The sequence below is a fragment of the Varroa destructor genome, unplaced genomic scaffold (assembly GCF_002443255.2).
Source record: "Varroa destructor unplaced genomic scaffold, Vdes_3.0 BEIS01000006.1, whole genome shotgun sequence".
Lineage (NCBI taxonomy): Eukaryota > Metazoa > Arthropoda > Arachnida > Mesostigmata > Varroidae > Varroa > Varroa destructor.
The window spans coordinates 24,754,400-24,761,209 of NW_019211459.1; positions in this window are offsets into that span (position 1 = coordinate 24,754,400).

Sequence of the window (6,810 nt, forward strand, 5' to 3'; positions counted from 1 at the left end):
CGCCTGGTGAATAATCATTGTTTGGGCGTTCCATCAACCCATGTTGATGTCATGTGAGCTTTGCCTTACTTCCAGTAGAGGTCGTTCAGATAGATGATTTCCGGCTTCCGTCAACACCTTTAGCCGACTTGATGGGCACCGCGTACAGCTCGGAAAACGATACAACGCTAAGTTTCTGTGAAAAATTATCGAGCAGAGATAGCTGCGTGAACGAGCCCTTTTCCTCGCCTAACTGCAGCAAAGAGCTTTTCTGACGCACAACTAAAGCAGATTAGTACAGATTACCCTTATGGATGTATGCTAGGCGATGTTATGTATCTATTATAAGGATTCTATGGTTGATAGAAGGAACAAAGCTACCTTAGCCAGCAAACCTACGGTCAAAGTCATCATTTAGGATGTTTAGGACAAAGGAACAATGTTTCGCCCATGAATGGACCGTTGAAAATTGTAGTATATTTTCCCAGCAAGATGAGTTCGGCTTTCGCAGACGCTGAATTCAATGGCAGTCCCCTATTTATATGCTTGAGGCCCTTCGTTAAAGCTAGTTTATTATGTAAACCTATGTAAATAAAGAAGATTACAAATTATGTGGATTTTATATGACGTTTACGAAAATATGTAGTTAGAAAACAATTGTCTTATTTCAAATTGGAGGAAAATTCGCGTTTACTAAAGAAATATTTATTCATAATTGGAATTTGCCCTCCTGGCAGAGCCGATATCAACTTCCATCTGTGGCACTGGTAAATCAAAGCAGTTATCCAAATCTTTATACTACACCACTCAATTGTGACCAATCAGGAGAATTTCTTCGTCGTTCAAAGATTGACACGGTACCCATCTTGTGAAACAATATTACAGATTATAGGCAAAAACAAGCTTCTAATTCTACCCTAATTTTAACTACTCTTAAATGTCAGTTAAGTCAGAACTATTATCTCCTTATCTAGAACGGACAGAGTCCTTACTTGAGCGTGGGAAGGCTTTGAAACATATCAATAGAACCGAATGTCTGTCCCTTAATTTAAGTTGCGACAGCCAAGTTATTCACCTAATAATAATGACGTTAATAAATATCACTAGAAGAAAACTTATCGTTTTATGGCCCAAATGTGTCACACCAAGTGTAGCAAGTGCCTGTTTATATATATATATATATGTATGACTTCCTTTTTCAACCTGTCCTAGCCCTGTTTTTTTTCCCCTATTTATATTCTCGCATTTCTTCTTTCATCCACTACTCACTTGACAAAACCATCTACGGCGGTCGGGTATTTATTAACCAAGCAGATCTACGGCTACCCATGGCCTGGGGAAGAGCGTCAACTCAAAATGATAGCACCCACTCGATAAACGGAGAACTGTGTACAATAGCGTCGTTGTGGTTATTTGCGAACGCATTGGAAAAGTGCGATGAGTGAGGTTCCCCTCGCCAGCAAGGGCAAAGGTCCTGGAGACTGCGTTTGTTGGCTTTCAAATAAGCCTCTTGGGAAAGCATTCGCGGTTCTGTTTCATGTTCGTAACGATCCTCGGCAAAGAACAGCTTGTGAAAACTTTTCACTCTTCTGACAGCGACTTAATGCTACTCTCTTAAGTATTTGTCAATACAACACTAGCGCAGGTCAGGCGACTGAATAAAAGCGATGATTATAACTTAACTTAAATACGTTAGAGTTTCATAAACGAGACGAGCAGTTCAGCGTGAGAGGATAAATAACTTCAGCAAAAAATTGGCATATGGCAAATTGAACTGGAATAGATCAGTAGTGCCGAATGCGTCAAGCTAGAGCATGAATTGGACATAATCCGCTAAGCTCTTCAAATGCTATTCGCTGAAAACGTCCAAGAACCTCTCAACGAATCTCTTATCCCTTGTTGATCAGACAGAGAACGCAACGGGATAGACACTCAAGCAAATTCAACATGGTTGCTAATCGGTCGTATTTACTCTCGAACGATTGCGCGCCACTTTATTGAAGCTTATTCATAAATGCAATTCAGCCGGGTTATATATTAAATTGACTTAGTTACACGGATGCTGATAAAACGTCTGCGGACCAGTACACACGAGCAACAACTGGTAACTTACGATACGTTAGGTAGCGTTCCACACAGGGTCCTACCAAGTGATACCATACATCGTAGTGTAAAAGCTGGCGCAAATTTGCCATGAAGACCTAGGATTATTTGACGACCTATAGGTTTTCGGCAAATCTCACTTTCCACGTACAATTACGTTACTGTTTTTCACCTGACGTTAACTAAATATTGTCTCAATACTCGTTGGACCAAATCGACAAAATAGTCATGGGCAGGCGATGAAATGTCCTACTATTCAATGGACGTTATTATCAATCAATAACCTTTTTCCTGGCAAAGTAAAAAAGGTGATCGTCGTAAGGAAACGTCGAAGATTTCTTTTTCCCAGTCGATTGTGTCGCTAGTCCTCCTGCCATTGCTGGAGCAAACGGGTACAACTGCGCTGGATGCCCACTTCAGCTTTATTCTAATGACAACAACCGCTCGACAGATCCGCAGCCGGCTTCGACTGCGACTTGTTGGTCTTGTTTTTCCAAAAATATCATCAGTTTTGCAATTTTCGTAACGCTGATGTCCAGGCGACAATTCTTGTACGTCTGCGACGTCTGGCGGCTAGTGATACTCATTTGCTTGACGATAAGAAGGCGAAATGACAGTGAAATCAGGCAACATTGGGTGCGGCCTTAATAAAAGTCCTCGATTGCTGTTTGTATTGATGTATTTGTATGTGTATGTCTGTATCTGTCATCCAGCTGTACTATCCCGTATTTGATAATCGCTGCTTCTGTACTTCGGCGTAGCCGCTTAGGTTGAGTTCGCTATTTATCGGCAGTCAAATGACAGCAAGAAAATGCAACATTTTGTCGCTATAACACGACAAAGCAAAGGCTTTCATTCGCTTTTGTTGGCTGCACTGTGTATCTTATCGGACGAGCCAGTGGCAGAATGGCTTTACTGTGTAAGCGGTAGATATTATGTACACTTACATACATGCAGATATGTAGAACTACAGAGGCTTTTAATTATCGACCGGATTTTAACTACAAGCGTTCGCGAAAATTTAGATCTGTGACAATGAGATCTCACGATCTAATAGTTGTACATATTTTATATGGAATATATGTGAAAATCGTTTTTACTTAAAATAGCAACTTGGTGCCTGCCTAGCCATGCCAGTCGCGTTTAATGGGAGTACCCACCGTTTGCTGAGTTTGACCGAGCAAACAGGCTTATATCATTAATGAGTTGTAAATTAAATAACAGTAGTCAGGAAAAATGCTACAATCACGATCAAAAACGTTTGTGGATCAATTGATTTACCGGATTGGACATCGTCTCAGGGAAAAGATTTTTATCCCTATAAATGGTTCACCGTATATCTACTTCAATATGATAGATAGTGTCGTTAGTTGGATTGCGGTAGAGGTGCTAGCTTTAAAAAACACAAAATGCGCGAGTTCGACCTTTCTTTTGTTTACTTTAGATATAATAGACCTGCTGCTGCAGATCCATGTCGTTATACAAAGCCAAATTCATGTTGAGCGATTACTATATACACGATAGATAGAAACGACAGAAGGAAAAATGCACGCTTTTTTATTTCTGAAACGTAACACGTTTTTTGGCGTCTATCGTTGAATGGATCCTATGCAGTACACACTCCGCAGTCCATAGAGGGATCACTATAGGCTATTGGCCATCAATGGCCTGAAACCAGATAGTTACAGCTCATCGTTGTGACATTGACGTCTCGTAGAAATCATGAAGGCACGCTAATGCTTCAGATGCTGTTCGTTAATGAGAAATTATGATAGCACTCATCACGCGTCCCGTGATTAGCCCATACGATCGATCGGTCAGTAAGCACCCTCCAGCTTAGATAGTTATAAGAAGTTTGTCTGTTGACTAGAAGTGTCGCACAATAGTGACGGCAGCACCTCTTTACGTAAAGTGCTTAGCAGAACTGTCGTTAGTACTCCTAACGCTAGTACGATGTTTTTACAACGCTGTAGAAGTTCAAACGCTTATATTTACGCATATTGCCTCAGGAAACTGAGCATAAAGAAAAAAAATGCATCGGAAAACGCACTTATGTCCCGTCGTGACAGCCAAGGATGTGTTGAAAGGATTTCAGATACCACCAGTGGAACATCAGTCGTTCCGCAGTTGTCAGCGTTGTTTTTCTACAAGTGAGAAAAATTTCATCCAATTTCGTTCCACCTGCGAGGCAATGGTCACAGCCCATGAGTCTTATTCCTTTTGAAAGCAATCTCGTAGCACTTATCATGTATCTAATTGTCAGCCATAACGCCATCCGCAGCTCGGCCTCATTGATGACTGTCAAGATGGCCAAGTGCACGGAGCATAGCCCACCGTGGGCGGGCGTGATGAAAACGATGAGCTCTAGTAGGGCGCAGCATTCAACGCCACCGACGATAACATCGGCGATGTTATTACTAGTATTGCGGTTCACTTTTGTCGGCGCTCATGCTAATAGAGTCGATATTAATGACGGAAATATTACGCTAAATTGACTCGCCAAGACGAAATTATCATAAATAAAATTTAGCTACCACAGGATTCGAACCTGGTAATGTAGCTATCATCTCTTAGCAACAGCTGGCTCCATGTATAACCATACCATCACTTTCGACAGTAGACCTAAAGATCGTCTGCAGCAGTCGATCTGCGCCAAACTGGCGAAAAAATAATTGCGCAGCGTAAGCCAACAATGCGTTTATCCTGGAAGATGTACCCAAGTCAACTATCGTTACGGGCTAACATAGGAACGGTGGAACTGAAAAGTCAACGAAACAGTGCTAAAAATGTATTTGTAAGCTCTAACACACATCGCATACACCGATCATTTTAACTGTAGCACCCATCACCCAAAAAATACGTTACACTCTTGCCAGCGTCTATCGTTATCGTTCTTTAGAACGCTTTCAGGGTTCTGAACACATTCAGAACAGATCTGGTTGTCTGTGGCTCGAACTATTATCACACGACCGCCGCTAAGCTGACGCCGTCCGACGGAAACGCGGAACAGTCGCGTCCAATGGACGACATTGATCACTCGCACGTGCGCTCGAAAATTTCGAAAATTCTAACCAAAAACTGAGTCGGTACTGGACGCAAAAATACGCCAATGATAGTAAAAGAAGTACAAAACAAAAGAGATGAGAATATTCATTGAAAACTGCAACAAGTTCATGCGAAGTGAGAAAATCACTTACAACGGCTGTCTGCCAGGAAGTTTTGCGCTGCGGCTAAGTGGAAGCTGCTGTTAATACGGGCGACAGGAAACAAGGGCTTGGTCGCAAGGTGTTACGCCGTTCCACCGCAGAAAGCGTAAAGAAATATAATCAGATAGGAAAACATTCGCAGCCGTTGTAGACAGACTACGAACGAGGGTTGAAGGTTAGCGAAGTCGATTGCTGTGGAATGGCGTTTGATTATTTTATTGAGGAGTGGTTTTCGGCAGTGATGAGCGCGAAGGGGTCGACTTCGGGTGGACGTGAGTACGAATCAACGTTGTGGGCTGTGTGGTATAGCTGAATCAGGGTAGATAGAGGTACCTACCTCAACACGTTAATTAGTTATTTAATTTAAATCGAATTAACAATAATAGTTGTTAATGAGCGAATTTTGGGGTGGTACAGAGCGAAGTTAGCGAGTCTTGCCTTAGCATATAGCGGGCCTAGCACCTCTAATTACAGAATTCGATTTTTGTATTAAATTTATTTAAACATTTTTAATAGGAGCAAATAACTTACCGAATCTAGACAAATGTTTTTTAGCGTTATTTCATCCTCAGTACTTCGCAAATTTGCCATATTGGAATTACGAATTAATTCCAACATAGCAAATTTTCATACAAACAACGTCGCAAAAAATGCTGAAAGGAACGTACTCAGACTAATATACAACTGATGATTTGAGAAAAATATAGTTCTTATTTTTAACTGATTCTATAATAACGATATTAATCTGTACACCTCGTGGAATAAAGGCGTCTTTGCATGACATGGAACTTGTACTAGCACATTCTTCGGTTTTTTTCCATTACTGTTTTTAGCAACAAGAGCAAAAATCATTTCCACTATTCTCTTATAAAGAACAAACCTTGTATAGACCTTTACTTTATTGCTCTTTTCTTTCCCTCGCCCCCCAATTACTATAAATACCAAACTATAAATAAATTTAATGATACCATCTAAATAATTAGTTAAGTAGAATCAATAACCTTAACACTGAATATATTCCAGTAACATTTTCGAAGTTCTGCTGTCACCACCAAACACTGCCGCCGTTTAACTATAGCTCAAGTCAATCTCCACGTCTCCTGATACAACAAAATTACTGCCCGCCACGCAACTAGATACCAAGTTTTCACGTAGCGATCTCCACCATCCATTTATCCAGTGGGCTTTACACTCAAAAAGGCCAAACCTAATTTTCTACCAGTTTTCGTTTCTTCCCGTCTCTTCTCTGCTACAGCGGCCATTCTTAAGCACGATGCCCACCCGCTCTATCCCCGCGTCGCCCCAAGGGCTCAGCCGATAGAACTCCACCATCACCGGTAACTCAGCAGCCTGTTAGCCGAGACCAAGCGACCACTGGCTTTTAGCTTCTGAAGGAGGTCGTGCTGCTGCGACGGTACCCGGCTGCTTCTTTTGCGGCGAAATAGCAGCAGTAGCGGCAGCAGGTGAACTCAGCCAGCCAAACTGGCACGCGTTGACTGGGTGCGGTGTTAGCAAAGGCGCC